The sequence below is a fragment of the Spinacia oleracea genome, chromosome 1, assembly GCF_020520425.1.
Source record: "Spinacia oleracea cultivar Varoflay chromosome 1, BTI_SOV_V1, whole genome shotgun sequence".
Taxonomy (NCBI): domain Eukaryota; kingdom Viridiplantae; phylum Streptophyta; class Magnoliopsida; order Caryophyllales; family Amaranthaceae; genus Spinacia; species Spinacia oleracea.
The window spans coordinates 51,689,230-51,708,624 of NC_079487.1; positions in this window are offsets into that span (position 1 = coordinate 51,689,230).

Consider the following 19,395-nt stretch of genomic DNA (forward strand, 5'->3'; position numbering starts at 1 on the left):
GAATGAACATCCCGTTAAGGGTCCTATGATATGGGGGAAGGAGGGTGGTTTGTTTGGCCTTGTTGAGGCGTAGCCTAGACAGGCGGTCAGCAATGTCTTCCTCCGTTGGTTCATAGCCTAAGCCAAAGGGAGTAGATTTGTTCGGTAAAGGATGGAACGTGTATTCCTTCTTCCTTATGCCCAATGGGGTTCCTGGGAAATAACCTTGAGCTAACAACATTCTAGGGACGACTCGGGATGCGCGCGGGTCTAGGAATGCTGGATCATAATCTTTAATGAACTGGATTGCTTCATCCATTTGAAACCCATAAAGGTCGTCTGCAGTTTCGGCCATGCCGACCATAGTACAATTGACGTCGAGAGGAGGGGCGCGAATTTCCAGTATTTTGGTGCAAGGTAGAAGCCACACCTCCCAAGTCATGGAGCCAAGGTCGCCCCAAGAGGAGGTTGAAAGTGGGCTTGATGTCGATTATTTGAAACTTTGTGGTGCGTGCCACAGGCCCGGTTTGTATGGTAAGGTTGATTTTTCCCAACACAGGCCTTCGAGAGTTATCATAGGCTCGTACCCCTTGCGTGGAGGTTTGGAAGTCATCGTTTCCTAGCCCCAAGCAATTGGCGGTTCGCAACCGGCAAACGTTAACCGCTGAACCGTTATCTACGAGCGCTAGGGGGATGTTTTGTCCCTTGCATCCGACCACTAGATAGAGGGCTTTATTATGAGCACCCCCCTCCTTGGGCAAGTCTTTGTCAGTGAAAACTATGGCCTTTTCTCGAGCATCTCTCGTGACGTGGCTAACCAATGAGTCAGGTGTGATATCTGTAGGTACCGAGATGAGGTCAAGTGAGCGGATAAGCTTTTCGCGATGTTCCTTTGAAGTACACATGAGGTCCCAGATGGTAATCTCGGCCTTGGTTCTTTTTATCTGCTTCAAGAGAGGATTTTCAATGACTTCCGCGACGGTGGTGTGTCGTCCATTCTCAGGAGTTTGTCTGACTGGGATATCGTCCATAGGGGGTGGGCGAATATCCGATTGATATATCCTTCCGGATCGGGTGAGATTGTCAACTTCAGGTTCCTGAGGGGTGGTGTCAATGAGAGCATACCCGGGCCAAGTTTCAATAAAGAGGTCCTGGCCCGAGATTTGAGACAGGTAGATATCTTCAGCATCATCATCCCACACACCGCACACTTCTCCCTCGATTCGATCCATAGGGACCACAGCGAGTGGTGCACCTTGAGGTGTAATATACACCGTAGGGCCGAAGTTCTCATTTTCTAGTTGGTCGAGAGAGAGGTGACAAGAGCCGAGTGGGCTTTTGTTGTTGTTGGGTTTGCCAACGTTAGGGAGCGGTATCACTTCATCCTCTATCATGTCCTGGATCGTATGTTTTAGGCCCCAGTAGTTTTCAGTGTCATGCCCATTTCCTTGATGGAATTTGCAGTAAGTACCTTCGACCCAATATTTGTTCTTGACAGGAGGGTCACGGGTGGGACCTATAGGCCTTAAATTTCCTTGATTGGTTAGTCTTTCAAAGGCTTGTACCAAAGTTGACCCGAGTGGGGCAAACTTTCGGTCTCGGACCCATCTTCCAGGGTTTCTTCGGGCGGGAGTCTCCTCTACGGCATGGACTTCTTGGGCTTGGGATGTGTTGCCCCTGTTGTAGGCGTTGCTTTTGTATGCGGGTTTACTTTGTATTATTTTTGCGAGGTCATCCTCGATCTTTATTCCCACATCATAAACTCTTTTGAAAGTGTCAAGTCCCAGGTACCTAAGGTGTTGTCTGTAAGCCGGGTCCAGGTTGTCAATGAATTTTTGGACCAATTCTGTTTCGGGAGGCCTATTGATTAGCTGGGCCGCTTGGTCCCTCCATCTAGCAAAGTAGGTTGTGAAACCTTCATTTTTCTTTTGGAAGAGAACTTCCAGCTCGCGCATGGTGACTTGAAAATCCATGTTCGACGAGTATTGCTTGATGAAGACATTGACAAAGTCTTCCCAAGTGGGGAAGAGCTTAGGGTCCTGGTGGTAGTACCATTTGAGCGGCACAGGTTCCAAGGACAAAGGAAAGGCAGGTAAATACATGGTCTTATCCACGCCTTTCAAGTTAATAGCATTCACAAAGCTCAATAGATGATCACGGGGATTGTCTGTGGCTTTAAACTTTGGTAAGTCAGATGAACTAAACTTTTCTGGTAGTTTGCCAGGAAAAGGTTCAGGATCAAGGGAGAAGTACTTGCTCCCCATGGTTTGCTGTAGGACCATTTTTTCAATCCTCTTCTCGTTATCGAGGTCATTTTTGGCTTTTGCAGCCGCTAAGGCTTCGTTTTCCATTTTCAGTTGGCCCATGAGTTGGGTCATTTGGGCCATCTGGTCTCGCAATTCTTCGATGGACATGTTTGAGGGTGCGAATCGAGGTTGGGGAAGCGGAGATCCTTGAAATGAGGGACGACGGACGGAGCTTGGAGTCACTAAACCTGGTGTTGGCGATGTATCTTCGAGACGCACTAACCTTTGATTTCCCGATCGGCCCCAAGTGGCAGGACCAGTCCTATGCATAAGATAAGATAAAGTTTAGGCCCCAAAGTTTCAAGCATTACTTAGTCTAGACTTTGACTCTTTCTATTGGTTTCTTTGCTCTTTCTTTTGTTGGTACACTTTTGGTTCTTTCTTTTGGTCATTCTTTGGATTTTCGAAACACTTGCCCATTGTGACATTCATAGTTATTGGCATGTTCGGTTTTGGTGCCGAGCGTTGTCGTCGTAGGAGGCCTAACAACGACTCGAAGAGTTATTTATATATTTTTTTTAATCGCTTTAAGAATCGAGTGCTTTTCATACGCCCTTGCAGCAATTTTTTTTTACGAATGGTTTTTTTTTGCTACATATTTTTTGCGCGGGCACCGAGGCTGCTGCGCCTGACCAAATGGCCAGGCAGCAACTTCAGCGCCCAGCGTGGGGCGTGAGAAATTTTGGCGCCCAGCCAGGGGCGATGAAAATGCATCCCTGGTTGGTTCTCGTTTTCTGTTTACGTCTATTTTGTTTATGCGACTTTGATTTAGCGTGCTTGCCTAATAACGTCCTTACGCGTTGTGCAGCGTTTGTGGGATTCGTTACAAGCCATCCCGAGCGTCGCTTATTTTCGTGGCGATCGTTCGGGTTTGCGGAACACGTATCTCGGTATAACTCTTTGGCCAATTGGTTTATGAATGTTTGGACAATTTTTAAGGTCGTTGGTTTTCTAATATTGTTTGTTACGTATTTCTCTACACATAACTAACATTACATCATGAGGCAATAATAATATGTCACGTAGTTTATGATAGGCTTCTATGGGTAGTTTTTGCGCCTGGCTTGGTACCGCTTCTATAGCAGATCCAACACATGCCCCGGTCGAGGTCGTGCCTTCAACAGACGAATTTCGCCCAAGAGGCCAATCACGATGTAAGCCAAGGGGGCATGCACCTGAAGGAAATAATGCCCTTGGTCCAAGTATGCATTCTATGTTAAGTCTAATAAATGCGGTTCAGTATTAATTAACAAGTTAATAATTCAGTGAGATCAAGTGAGCTGAATGCCTAGCTAGAGGCCGCTTCAGTTCAAGTGGAATTAATGATATTAATCCACAGCTTACTCTTGACTGAACCCGTAGGGTCACACAAATAGTACGTAAACGGATCAAGTATTTAATGGCATTAAATACTCCATCTATGGATATTCGGAATCGACGGATCTTGGTTTCAGTGGGAGCTGAGATCGTCACAGGCAAGAAATGACTACTCCGGAAATGATGATATTGGCGGAAACGGAAATATGGATCGTATCGGAAATATAAATATTATCCAAGTCGTAGATGTTGCCGGAAACGGAAACATAGTACGTATCGGAAAATATTATCGGAAATGGAAATATTGCCGGAATCGGAAATATTGCCGGAAACGGAAATATTGTCAGAAACGGAAATATTATCGGAATCGGAAAATAATTCCGGAAACGGAAATATTAAATATTTGTTCGAAACGGAAATTAATTCCGGAATCGGAAATATTAAATGTTGTTCGTATCGGAAATGAATTCCGGAATCGAGAATTTAATCGGAAGCGTATCGTACGAATTAGCATCGGACGAGGCCCGCTAGACGAAGGCCCAGCACGAAGCCAGGCCATCGCCCAGCGAGCCGCACGCAACGCACGCCTCGACCAGGCCCAGCGCAAGGCCAGGCCCAGCCAAGGGCGCGCGCGCGCACGCAGCACCGCACATGGGTTGTGCGCTTGTCGTGGGCCGCAAGGCCTGCGCGGGTGCACGGCTTGTGCGATGCGTATGCCGGAAATCCTAATTCTATTGGGATTCGTGCGAAGATTAAAATCCTAATCTTATTAGAATTGCTTTGTTATTTAGAGTCCTAATAAAGTTCTAATTAACAAATCCACATCCTAGTAGGATTACAATTCCTTTTCCATACCTCTATAAATAAGGGCCTAGGGGTCATTATTTATACATAAGTTTTCAAGTATTCAAAACTAGGATTTTTAAGCAGAAAAATCAGCCATAACTCTTGCCCATTTAGCCGAAAATAATAGTACCTTAAGGGCGATTCTAGTTGGTCAATCTTAAGTCGGATCCGGACGTGCTGTGGACTATCTACGGAGGGACGACACTTGGAGTCCTAAAGACTTGTTCTTGTTCGGTTCGGGCGCAGCTAGGGAAGGCACGCGACAAAGAGTATGCATCTAAATTATGCTATATGATTATGTGTAAATAATATGTATTCCTGGCTTAATGGTTTTTTCCGCATGATTTATGAATTGTCATATGAATCATAACCCAACAGTGGTATCACGAGCCTCTTATTATTTTCATAATCTAAATTGCATGAACATGGTTAAATATTACAAATTTGCAAGAAATTAAAAGGGGTGATTAATTTTCGTAATTGTTAATTAATTGCAAATTGCGTTTATTTAATTATACGTACGCAGTTTTTCGGCAGTTTCTTCGTTACTCATCCAAATCGAGTGATTTTTGTGTCAATTCCGCATGTAAACGGCATTCTAAAATTTTGACAAAAATAATATTTTTCTGCCGAACCCAGAATTCTCAAATTCGAAGCCTAACTATGACTTTTCGAAGGTTTTAGTTTTTCGAATGCAAAATTTCGTAAATTTAAGATGTTAAATTAAATATTTGCGATTCTTGTTGATAAATCTTGAATTTTTGATTGACCTACTGTATATGTTTAACAAGTTTGAATGCCTAGCCTTGTTAATTATGCAATCTAATTTGTAATTATGATTAATTTGTTGAAAATTAGAATAATTTAGAATTAATTTGATTTTCATAATTAATTATAATTTAATTAGAAACCTATGATTAAAAACCACCATAAAAATTGTAAATTTATGATAAATTTTAAATTTTTTATGACCTAGGCTTGAATCCATGATAATCGGAAATCACTTCAATAATAAATTTTCGATTTTTCGCCCTAAAATTGTGAAATTAATATTAATTTATTAATTTGTCATTAATTTTAAATATAAATTTTAAATTTTTATGCGATTCGTTCATATAACTTGCACGCACAAAGCAATGGACGCTTCGTGTTACCCTTAAGGGGTGTTGTATAGTGCGGGCAAGCGACGACGAGCAAGGGAGCTCGTCGCCCGTGCGGCACGAATGCAATGAGCAGGGGCATGGTGCACGAGCACAAGGCAGCAGCCCTGCCTTGTGTCGTGGGCCACGAGCTATGGATGAATGGGCATGGGCGAAGGCAAGGCATGGCAGTCGCGTGTGGGCAGCAAGCGAGCTGCGCCACAACGCGCACTGCCTCGCGCAAGCGCGCGCAGCCTCGCGCGCAGCGAGCGCAAGCTCGCGTGCCACGAGCGCTGCGCCCAGCGCTGATCGCGCGCAGCGCGCAATTGCTCGCGCACAGCGAGCGATGGCTCGCGTGCGTCAAGCGCTGGAGCGCGCGCAGCAAGCGCTGGCGAGCGCGCACAGCGAGCGATGGCTCGCGTGCGTCAAGCGCTGGAGCGCGCGCAGCAAGCGCTGGCGAGCGCGCATAGCGAGCGATGGCTCGCGTGCGTCGAGCGCTGGCGCGCGCGCAGCGAGCACCACTTGTGCGATGGCTTGCGATGGGAAAATGCAGCAGCTATGCGACGAGCGCATGGGCTGCACGCACATGGCCAGCGATGGCTGTGTGCGTGTGGCCCATGGGCGTGCGATGCGTAGGGTGTTTGCATTACGATTAGATCGTTTTGAATGTTTAATTTGAAATTTTCAGTTTACGTAATTTTAATTAATTTTAAAATTAATAATTTAAATTATTTTCTTGGATTTTAATTTTGAATATTGTAATTATAATAAATTTTATTTATTCTAATTATTTTACTAAAATTAAAATCATGAATTAATTTAAATACGACTGAAATTAAATTAAACTTTTTGGATTCAATTATAAATTTATATGAGCTTTAAATTTTAATTAAATTTGTATGTTTCCGGTTAGACTAGAAATACATTTTTATGTTTAAAATTAGTAAAGCATATGAATTTATTGGTTTAAGTGGGAGCCCTTTTAGTCATAAACTCTTGATTAGGTCTACAAATCCTTAAGGTTAAAACAACTTGATTAGAATTAATAAGGACTGAATAATTGGTAGATTATTGGTGCCCTTGATTAATTGCTGCAAATGTTTACGTGATGCATAATGTGTTTTAACTAACCAGCTATGTGGGCCATTCATGATAATGAATGGGTGAATGGTATATATTGTATATGTACTGTTTTGCAGGTTATGAAGTGACTAGTATGGCCCAAATAGGATAGAAAATATGGTATGCGTACCATTAATTTGAATGTAATTGGTCTAAAGTACCAAAGTTGTTTTTCAAATTCAAATATGGTCTGCGTACCATCAAATAGTTGTAATTAGTTTTAATTATAGCTTATCCTATTTGAAGAAAATGGTGCCTCCCACGGAGATTTTCAAGACGGACTTTGAAGTCAAAGCTTCAAGATGAAGTCGGGCCATACTAGATCACATTTATCTTATGCATGCTTTAAGTTATTTATTGCTTTAAATATGTCTTAATTATGCATAAGATTGTGGCTTGATTATGTTGCATGATTAAGGATTTTAGTTCACTTAAAATCTAACCAACATAGTAAGAGCCTTAAGTTCCAAACTTAAAAATTGAGTTAAAAGGTGCCATGCCAAAATATACACTTGCTTGGATATCCTTTACATCAATCTAGTAATAGTTTTCGCTCAGCGAGGTGTTACTTATTGGTCCTAAAGGGGCAAGGTACACAAATAATTGTGAGTACATGTTAGTTTTGGTGAAACTCAACGATATAAGTAAGGAGTCCTTTTATGTCGTGGCAAAATCGATAGGTTTACCTAATAAGTTCTTAGACGTACCTATCAACCAAGAATAGTTTCTAGACTATTAGCAAAAGGCTTTTGCTTACCTAAGATGTTTTAGGATTAAGTCGACAAACTGTGCTTAATTCTTCAATGATTTTAGGGTCTTGGAATCATTTTAATCACACCTGCCGGAACAATAAAATCGAATAAAATGCTAATAACTTGTTTGAATTGCATGGTTGCTTTAATTTCAAGTTATTATTCATGATAAATGTTTAGACTTTGCATGCTTCAATGTATGTTTTAATTATTGTTTATTATTAAATATCTTGCACTGCAATAAATCCTTTTAGAAAGGTAACAGTAAATTTCCTCGATTGGTAGTGAATCCAAGAACGATTCACGGAAATGAGAGAAAGTGAGCAATTTAAAATGTACGTTTCTTATATCGACTTTTATGGTTGTTTTCGAATATCAAAGTCGAATGGCAAACCGATTGGTGCTTGTGAATTCAAAATACAATGTAGTTTTGAGATCATAAAGCATTGAGTTTAAACGCTCAGCTTTACCAATGGTTAACAACCTAATATCTTTGTCCATTTAATTCTCGAATGAGTCTAGTCCCTAGACATTCGAATAGATCGATGCTTAGAGAACTTTAGAAGCTTCTGGTAAGATCATCTAGTTGAAACAAAATATTCAACATAAATTAAAATGGTAAAGAACCTTGTTGGTGACATTGGACATGTCTAACAAAGTATAAAAGTCAACACTAAAGAATTCAATTCTTAAGACTATAAGAAAGGGTACAAGAAATAGGAAAATGAGGAACAAATGAAAGGAATTTACGATTCCGTTTCTACCTATAAGTTTATGTTTAAAGAGAAGTGACCTAGCAATCAAACTTCCTTGGTATCATATACCGCTTGAGGTTCTTACTTCGGTAATAACTCAAATAATGGAAGCTAGGCTACACTAATGGCCTACAAGTGGGAAATGAAGCATGGCAATGCTACATTAGTTGTAGGGTCATCTAGTTTGTTTTAAAGGCTGGAACTGAATGGCTATTTTGTTCCATAATCAGCATACCTAAATTTCTGCTTCAAACACAGAAAGACTCACATTCAGAAGAACAAAAACAATGCTTGTTTGTTTGTTTGTTTGAATGAAATGGTCATTTACGGGATGAGTCAATATGCTTGATTAAAACAAACAACTCTTTAAAGAACTTTACTAGGTTCAAATCAACCCCTTGATTTGAGTTCCACTAATCTTTGGCATTGTTGCTTAGACCATATCAATAAGTTAACATTCAAAAGCTCTATTTTGATAGACTTTTGAAAGTTTATTGATTTCTAAATCAATTTAAGACAACTAGTCTTACTTTTTGAAAGTAAAAATAGATTTGAACTATTGTTAGAACGCCTAGACAATAGAGTTCAAAGCTAAAGAAAGATTTTATGACTTTATTATTTCACATGGATTTGAGTGAATATAGGTTTATTTACTGAAATGTGATATAAGTTGAATCTGTTTGGCTAGTTCAAAGATTCAGAAGTATAAAATCCACTTGGCAAGGAATCATAAAGATCTAGGTTAGATCATGTTGATGATTACTTGAGACCAAATATGATCATCAATGATTGTGTGTTGTAATTTCACAATCTAGGTCCATAAGATATGGCATATCTTAGTTGGAATAATCGAAGTCAATTAGTACTTGATTCGATCAATGATGGATCATAAAGACTTTTCCTATAATTTCTAAAACAAAATGCTCAACTACCACCAAACTAAACCAAATTCGTCAAAGCTATTGAAAAGTAATTTCAGAATAACTTTTCATAAAATATATCTAGAGAGTTGCAAAACTCAGTGGGAGCTCAGTGTTTGTCATTCGACAAACTAAGGCTCAAGTATAGATATATGTTTCATTATGATTTATTCAAATGAAACACAAGGGTATTGTTTCTACCATGAATTTTTGAGAACATAATGTTTGTTTGCTCGAAATAATGTCCTTTTGGAGATTCGTTTCCAAAATGACAAGTGGGAGAAAATAGACCTCGAAAGTTTTCGAGGCGAACAACAAACATAAACGGACATTCCGGAGGCTTTTCGAAGTGCTTCAGAAAAACCGAACTTATTCTTTAAGGACTTTAGAAGTGGCTTTAAAGAATAGACATCTCTTAGAAGACTTTACAAGTGCTTCAAGGAGAACAGAATAATCAAAGGACTTTTAAGTGGCTATTGATATTCTATTGTTTGATGTTCTATACCCAAGTAGGCATAGAATTCAAGTCACTGAAACTATGCAATTCTTCTATTAGATAGTGAAGAAACCTACAACTTACAGTCAAACTATTATAGATTAATGAGTTTGTGACCTGTAAGAAAGCTATGACGAAACCCAGATTCCCTAAAATGGTTAGAGGCTATATATAGACTCAAATGTTTTAGATGGTTAAAGGCCATAAAACATACTCAATGTTTTGATGACAAAATTAAAATTTTGTTGATTTGCAAGAATAGTTTCACACCTATTGGTTGCAAGTTTTTTTTAAGGATAAAAACCATCAAACATGAAATTGTGTTCACACGCAAAGCTAGATTAGTTGCTAAAGGTTACAAGCAAATTCATGACATGGATTGTGTTGAAACCTCATGCATAATCGTAATGCTCAAGTCTATAAATCAAGCAATGATTGCATATTGGTACATATAAAACTATGTACATGGCATGTCATAGGATTTGTGGATCCTAATAATGCTTGAAATGAATGCCAGCTTAGGAAATCTAAGTACAGATTTAAGCAAGCAATTGGGAATTGGAATTGTATTTTAGTGAAGCTAATAAGTATTTTAGTTTCATAAAATATACATGATTCTTATAGAGATATAAGAAGTTTAGTGGGAGTACGTAAAACTTAATTGGTCCTATGTGTATCACACACATATCTCTCTATTGTGAAATAACATTCAAATACTAATGACTTAGATTTGAAATTATTCATCAATGATGGACCATGGCGAAACTTAGTACATACTGGGTATTAAGATCTATTTACAAAGATCTTATGATATTGTTTTGGATTAAGTAATGGCATTTACTAAATCAAACACAAAAGTCTCCATTGGTGATATTCGACCCATGTGAATAAATCTAAGTAAAGGATGTTTGAACTATGTATAAGCATTTACTAAGTTAAACATCAAAGAGTCTAAATGAGATTCTTAACCTATATTATATGTCAAAGAATTTAGCTGAATTTAGTATCTACTGAAACTAGATAAGCTAAACTTACATGAATAGAATTCAATTGGGAATTATTCTGCAAAAGAATTTATCATGTATGATATAATATGAGGATCGCCAAAAACGTATCGTATGGCTTTAGGCATAACGAACATATACCAATCTCTATTGATCTAAGTGAAGATCAACTAGATTGAGATCAAGAACACTTATGGTACTTGAAAAGGTACATAGGAATAGTTCTTGATTCAAGGAAATAAAGATATGCTAAATATTGATTCCACACGCATAAACACTGGCAAAGGATCAAGCAAGATTCCCTTGGAGTTAACCATTGATAAGGACGAGCTATAGAGCATCGTGTTTTGAAATGGCAACATGGGTTGGAGACCATGAGTTGTTGCGTGGGAAATTAAAATATTAATTTCTATGTTCTAAGATACAGCTGGAAAGTCTTCCACATGTCTGTGAACTGCTTGGATAAGTAAATCCAAACAAAGCATCACTAGCAACCTATACAGTTGAAGTAAAAGTAATTATTGCCTAAGAAGCAATAAAACAGGGTTGTTTAAAGTTCTTCACTGAACTTGGGTAGATCACCTATCTGCTGCCTTGATGGTTCTTCATTGAAAAATGCGTAGAACCACTCTTGAAGCAAGAAAAACGTCTGCTAACTTGATGGTTCTTCATTGCAAAATGAGTAAAACCACCATCGAAGTAAGAAAGACTAGATCACATAATAAACAAACTCGAAAAGATCTTATCATCATATCTCAAAGAACATTCGATGAAAAGGATGTTAAGATTGGCAAAGCATGATAACTAAACCTATGCAACAAGTGAGAAGCAACACTCACGTTGTAGCACTGGAAATCAAGCATAGCTTTGAATTCCATGAAATGTTTTAAAGATGGGTTATAGGCCCATGGTTGTAAAACATTGGGGTTGAACATTTATCATATATGAAATGTATTTTCATATTCCATTTAATCTTGGTTTAGTATTAAATGATGAGTCCCTTCAATTTGACGATATATTCAAGATAGACTGTCAGGACCAGTCCTGTAACTAAGAAATGTCTATCAAGTGAACTTGAATGTCAAAGGTTGAAAATGGTCCCTAGTCGGAGTTTTCTATAAAATTGGACGCATAGAAAACGTTAGACGATTAGAATGCAAGATGACTAGTAGTTCTGTTTCTTGAACTATGTGGACATGGCAATGTCATAATCATTTGCATAGATACTTACTTTGGGAAGACTAGTATCGGACAAGACCTATGAAACTTTACTGTAAGAGATGAAAATCTGTCATAAGTAAATTTCATTAAAATTATTAGACACTAAATCCTCAATACCTGAGTGATTTGAGATTACTTGTTTGAGAACTGGTTGCTTTGACGTTGACCAACCGTCGCACCGTAAAAGGAGGCTATAAAGGCAACGCTCAGGTAATCACCTATCAAACGAAGTCTAATCTCAAGATCGCAAGATTGGGATTGTCCTCCCATAAATCGGGATGAGATGCTTAAAAGTTGTACAAGGCCACTCGGAGAGCTAGAAACTGTGAAATGCATGGCCGTGCTCGGATGAATCATAGGCTATGATTATCTGTTTATTTGATCAGTTGAACTCTGAAACCGAGGAACACCTCTGGACATAATAAGGATGACAACTCTTACCTTATGTTCAAGAGCAAGCATTGAGCGACAAAGGAATTAGGAAATGCACACTTGTCCCTAAGGACAAGTGGGAGACTGAAGGAAATAATGCCCTTGGTCCAAGTATGCATTCTATGTTAAATCTAATAAATGCGGTTCAGTATTAATTAACAAGTTAATAATTCAGTGAGATCAAGTGAGCTGAATGCCTAGCTAGAGGCCGCTTCAGTTCAAGTGGAATTAATGATATTAATCCACAGCTTACTCTTGACTGAACCCGTAGGGTCACACAAATAGTACGTAAACGGATCAAGTATTTAATGGCATTAAATACTCCATCTATGGATATTCGGAATCGACGGATCTTGGTTTCAGTGGGAGCTGAGATCGTCACAGGCAAGAAATGAATACTCCGGAAACGATGATATTGCCGGAAACGGAAATATGGATCGTATCGGAAATATAAATATTATCCAAGTCGTAGATTTTGCCGGAAACGGAAACATGGTACGTATCGGAAAATATTATCGGAAATGGAAATATTACCGGAATCGGAAATATTGCCGGAAACGGAAATATTGTCAGAAACGGAAATATTATAGGAATCGGAAAATAATTCCGGAAACGGAAATATTAAATATTTGTTCGAAACGGAAATTAATTCCGGAATCGGAAATATTAAATGTTGTTCGTATCGGAAATGAATTCCGGAATCGGGAATTTAATCGGAAGCGTATCGTACGAATTAGCATCGGACGAGGCCCGCTAGACGAAGGCCCAGCACGAAGCCAGACCATCGCCCAGCGAGCCGCACGCAACGCACGCCTCGACCAGGCCCAGCGCAAGGCCAGGCCCAGCCAAGGGCGCGCGCGCGCACGCAGCACCGCACATGGGCTGTGCGCTTGTCGTGGGCCGCAAGGCCTGCGCGGGTGCACGGCTTGTGCGATGCGTATGCCGGAAATCCTAATTCTATTGGGATTCGTGCGAAGATTAAAATCCTAATCTTATTAGAATTGCTTTGTTATTTAGAGTCCTAATAAAGTTCTAATTAACAAATCCACATCCTAGTAGGATTACAATTCCTTTTCCATACCTCTATAAATAAGGGCCTAGGGGTCATTATTTATACATAAGTTTTCAAGTATTCAAAACTAGGATTTTTAAGCAGAAAAATCAGCCATAACTCTTGCCCATTTAGCCGAAAATAATAGTACCTTAAGGGCGATTCTAGTTGGTCAATCTTAAGGCGGATCCGGACGTGCTGTGGACTATCTACGGAGGGACGACACTTGGAGTCCTAAAGACTTGTTCTTGTTCGGTTCGGGCGCAGCTAGGGAAGGCACGCGACAAAGAGTATGCATCTAAATTATGCTATATGATTATGTGTAAATAATATGTATTCCTGGCTTAATGGTTTTTTCCGCATGATTTATGAATTGTCATATGAATCATAACCCAACAGCACCAATGAGAGGGACCTAATGGGCGAGCGATTGGGTTTGGGACAGATGTACTACTAGCGAAAGTGCCGAGTGGACAACATTCGAAGCGTATGCACCCCCCGGTTGGCGATGGGTATCCTTAGTCCCAACTCCCGAGATGAAACATCCAAGGGAGCCAAGATTCGTTATGCGGTTCTGTCCGTTCTAATATGTTGATTTTCAGGTCGTCCCAACTTGATGGGGAAATAAATGCAGGGTAGGATCGTTTCACCCTTCGGCTATTTTGATTACCTACAAGCACGAGTATTTCCTTCACTATCCCCAATGGAGTCGCCACTGTGAGGGGGTCGAAAAAGCATGAGGCTAATGCGTGACCTTGTCCCTCGTGGGTGTGACGTTTCTTTTTGTCAAATCAAGTGTAATTGGATTTCCTGTGAGTTTACACCCAATTGACTAGTAATATAGGAGTCGCCATTCAGTTTTTAACGACAATGAGAAAAACTGACAAAACCCGGTTATCGTGACACAAAGGGAGTGCAATTATGTTTGACCACGACGGTCGTAGGTTCCCTTGTGATCCCTTGTGTGGGGATCTCTCAGCATACACCCGCAAGGTGGAGATTGAGGGTTCGGGGGACTGTAACTACTGAGAGGAGTACTCGCTCTTCGATAACTCCAGAGGCAGGATATCCTTACTAGCTCAGCATAAATAATTGAAGGGACATACGTTAACTATTAAACTAATCTGAGTTGATTTTAACAATATGCAACATATAGTACTAGATCGAGTGCGATTATCTGATTTAGATTGTATTAAGGGACCTAGCATGATAATCCAATTTCCCAACATATTATCTTTATTAGGCGTGATAGAACAATCAGATTTAATTAGTTTAACAGTTCATAAAAGGGCGAGGAAAGCAATTAAACCATGGAAAAGGGACACATTACGATGCACCCTTGAGAGGTGCGTCACGGTTCTCAGAAAACTAACCACTTTGACTTTGCTATTTCTCATTTTATTTAACGAATCTCAAATTATAGGACAGGATACGTTCTGTTCGATGTTTGGATCGATTGCGACAGAACGCGTGATCAGTTTTGCAGCGTGAGGCTTAGGCTTAGGGGTTTAGAGTCAATACTCAAAATAATAATTGTGTGTTGTGTTCTTTTCACGTCGAACTTAGGGCCCTATTTATAGAAAAGAGTTCGTGGAAAGATATAATTGTAGAACTCTAATCCACGAGGAATTAGGAAAGAATACGTCCCAGGTATTTTCAGCGCCCAGAGCCAGGCGTTGAAAATAGGGTCTGGGCCGTTTCTTTGTCAGATTAGGATTCTTAGAATCCGGAGTGTATGAGACTTTAATCGAGTCTTTTAGTGCGTATTAATTTTACGATGGAATGCATCTGGGCCCGTTACGAACTCTAGGCTCGTTAGGATTTTAATTAATACGTAACTCTTATTTTCGAATCGTATTAGGAATAGGATTCTCTCGCAATTTCTATCTCATTTAGGATTTATGTTGGAGTGCAACACCTAATTCTGACAGGTTTGTATCTTTTATGACTTGCCACTTTTAACAACTACCCATTACGGCAGTTACTATTTTTAGCAGGTTTCCATAAATAGCAGGTTTCTATAAACAGCAGGTTTCGGGTGAATTGAAAAGGGGAATTGAGATTCGTTATTTTATAGGAGATGCGTTGTCAAGTGGAGATTTATGTTCTCATCATCGAACCTTCCCTTTCGGGAATGGGGACAAAAGTAGGTGTCTACAGGATGGGAAGATAGCCTAGATCTAATTGAGTTCTCATACAACAATAGATATCATGCCAGTATTGGGATGGCACCATTCGAAGCCATGTATGGACGAAAATACAGAAGTCCACTATGTTGGAGTGACATTAGTGAAACCGTTGTATTAGGTCCCCAATTGATAGAGGACACTATGAATCAGGTTAGGACTATTCAATCCAAAATCCAAGCCGCGCAAGATCGCCAAAAGAGCTACGCAGATTTAAAGCGTAGGGACGAAGAGTTCCAAATAGGTGACAAAGTTTTGCTTAAGGTTTCACCAATGAAAGGTGTGATGAGATTTGGGAAGAAAGGAAAACTTAGCCTAAAGTATATAGGCCCATATGAGATCCTAGAACGGATAGGGAAGGTAGCGTATAGACTAGCCTTGCCCATGGACTTGCATAGAGTGCATAATGTGTTTCATGTATCTCAGTTGAGAAAGTATGTCCCGGATAAGTCTCATGTACTGCAACTGGAGACCATAGAGTTAGACCAAAATTTGACATTTGAGGAAAGACCTGTCAAAATACTTGATAGCAAAGTGCGTAGTACACGAACTAAGGATGTTAAGATCGTTAAAGTGTTGTGGTCTAACCAAGAGTCTCAGGAAGCTACCTGGGAAACGGAGGAGGAAATGAGAAAGAAATACCCCGAGTTTTTTCCCGAGGTTAGTTGAGTTACGGGGCCGTAACTCGTTTTCTTTAAGGGGGTAGAGTGCGGTAGAATTTCGCGCTTTTTACCTTATTTACCCAATTTATCCTTTAAGATATGCTTGAATCGTTGTTTCCAGTGAAGTTTCACTGTTTATTGTCATGTTGAATTACTTAAAGAGTACAACAACTAAAACTTTTTGCAAAGAAAACTCACTAAAGTCTCACAATAGTCTCAAGTCTAGTTTTAAAGTTGTGATTTCCGTACCCAAGTTTCGGGACGAAATTTCTTTTAAGGAGGATAGACTGTAATACCTCGTATTTTTCTATAATTATAAATATATTTTATTATATTTATAAAGCATTTCGTCGTATTTATAAAGTACTTTTATAAATTAATTTCATTTAATGAGAATTAAATGTGCTTTCATTCTTATTAATATTATTATTAATTAATTTCAAAAACCGTATCTTATTAAATAAATACGATGAATTTATTTAATCGGGAATTGTTGGGTTTTCAAAAACCGTATTTTCAAAAATATTAATTTTCAGTTTTAAATTGATTTAATTATTGTGATTATTTTAAATATTTGGGTTATTTAAATTAATTAAAACGGCTATGAACACCGTATTGGGTTAGTATTGTGTTTGATGATTGAATTTATAATTTTCAGATTTAATAAGTTTATAAAGTGTTGATTTTTGAAGTCAAAACATGTTTTTGGAATAAACTATTGTTAGGATTTTGGTTTCAAATTAATTAAGCGGTTGATTCACATAATTTAATGACAATTTAAATTATGAGGATCAACTAAAATTTTCAGATTGTTTATAAGCTTTAAAAAGTTGGTTTTTAATGGTTTTAAAGCTAAAAAGTCAATGTTTTATGTTAGGACTTGAGTTGACTATTTGAGACTATTAAATTAACGATTAATGATTAATTTCTAATTAAACTAAGAGTTTTAGAATTTTAAATAGTTGCTGGAAATTTAGTAAACATGGATAATAATTTAGTTCTCTTATTTTGTTTATAGAGTTGATTTCTAGTGAGTCGTGATTCGCACAGTGGCCCCCGTACTTAGGTATTCCAGGTACGTACAAGACTAGGGTGACCTCCCATCCCTTGAGGACTTTGTGAAGTGTATTGAATGCGAATCATGTGAACTTATATGTTGTTATGAATTCATGTTTGATGATTGAGAAAGAATATGTTATTATGAATTCATGTTTGATATTAAGAACGAGCATGTTATTATTATTATTGAATCTATGTGAACGAGCTTGTTATGAATTGAATTATGCTTTATAGATTCTGTTGAACTATCATGTTATGGACTTTTATAATCGTTGAATTATATCAAGCATGTTGTTCAAGTTGATTTGCATGTATGAGTATTGCGCATGCAAGTTGTTATTATTGTTATGCTATAGTACAGGATGTCTAGCATAATTATGGAGCCAGTCGAATATTGCCAGTGAGCAATATATATTCTACCAAAGGGGTAGAATATGTTAGAGAGTCTATGTGAATTGAATTAAGGACAATTCGTGCTAAGGGCACACCCCGCTTGTTAATAGGCAATGTCGGGTTATCTCAACTAGTGTTTTTGAGAAGGAACAATGGGAGTAATTTCACTTGAGTCTATGTTTGATCACAAGTCCTAAAAAAGTAAAATAATGAAGAGTCATTGTGGAATTTTTTAATTGTTTAATTGTTTGTATGTTGTGTCTTGAGTAGAGTCTTGAGTCGCCTTGAACATAACATATTAATTAACGTAAAGTGTAACCCAAAGAGCTTCAAAACTCTTGGAACGTATATACCTTGAGTATGAACAATTGGGAGAGTCTTGCCGGAAAAACTTGTACTCCTAGAATGATACAAGACGTTGTTTCATTCTCTTTTATGCCGTTGTGCATTGGAATTCCTGTCGGTATGGCCCGACTGTCCGTAGTAGCCCGACTTATTTTGGTGTGTGGTTGGCTCCCATCACCCTTTTTTTTCCTTTTGAGGATACTTTACTTTACCCGTTCGAAGCTACTTTTTATTAATCTGTGAGTCAAGAGTCGTGTCAAGTGTCGAGTCTTGTCTCCATGTTTATCTGTTTATTAAATGGCTTTTGCATGTGGACTATCTAATTTGTCGATTGAAGCATGTTAGGATAGAATGTTATTATAGCTTGTTCGTACTCAGCTTTTGCTGACTTCGTGCTTCATGTCTTCTGGTCATGGTCTTTGCCTTAATGACCCTATGATGATCCATCAATTGCATTTGCGTTGCTGGGGAGTAGATTTATAATAAAGCAGGTTTGTAGAGATAACTTGCGGGAGAAGTTATCATGGGATTCGAGTTGAGAGTTTATTCTTCCGTACTTTATAAACTCTATTTTTATTTAGTCATGACTATCGTTTTTACTAACACTATCTACAGTTAATGGATTTTTAAATGGTTTAATACTTTGGATTTGGGCCTCAACGGTTCCAACTTGTTTTGATAACCATTAACTACTTATTTAATATGTTTTGAAAGTTAGTTAATTCTGCTACGTAATTCTGGTAAATAGCCTTAGCCGTTATCACGGTGGCGGTAATATCTTGGTAATTCCTGTGTTTTAAGTTGGAAAATGTTTTATAAAAAGCAAGGAATTATTAGGGTGTTACATAAATTCTTCAAGAGTTGAAAATGGTGGAATTTTGTAAGAAATAGAAAGAAGGCAAAATGAGTGTAATGCAACAATTATGGCTCTGATACCAATGTTACAGCTCTTAGAATTGAGTTGTAATAGTTTCTTAGAAATAGAACAGGACCGAGAGGAAGAAGATTGATGAGAGATATTAGAGAGAAGAATTATTATTTAACATAGGACCTGAGTTACAAGAGAGAAGAGCTACTTGTATGCTCGGCTTGTCAAGTTTGCTAGCTAACTTCTCCTTTTTTGTGCTATAGTTATAACAAATTATAATAATCTGTTACAATAACAATCACAATAATACGCTAAATCGAGCATGACAGGTAAATATAATATATTCCCACCTGGACCCATATCACTTCTTCCATAGAGTAGTATTTCTAGTTCTGTAAGAGGGAGTAGCATTTTCTTGTAAGAGAGTACGACGAATGAAATATGATACATTCCCTCTTGAAACTATTGTTTCTTTTTGTAAAAAGATTGGAAACACAATTATTGAAATATGATATATTCCCTCTTTGAAACTATTGTTTCAT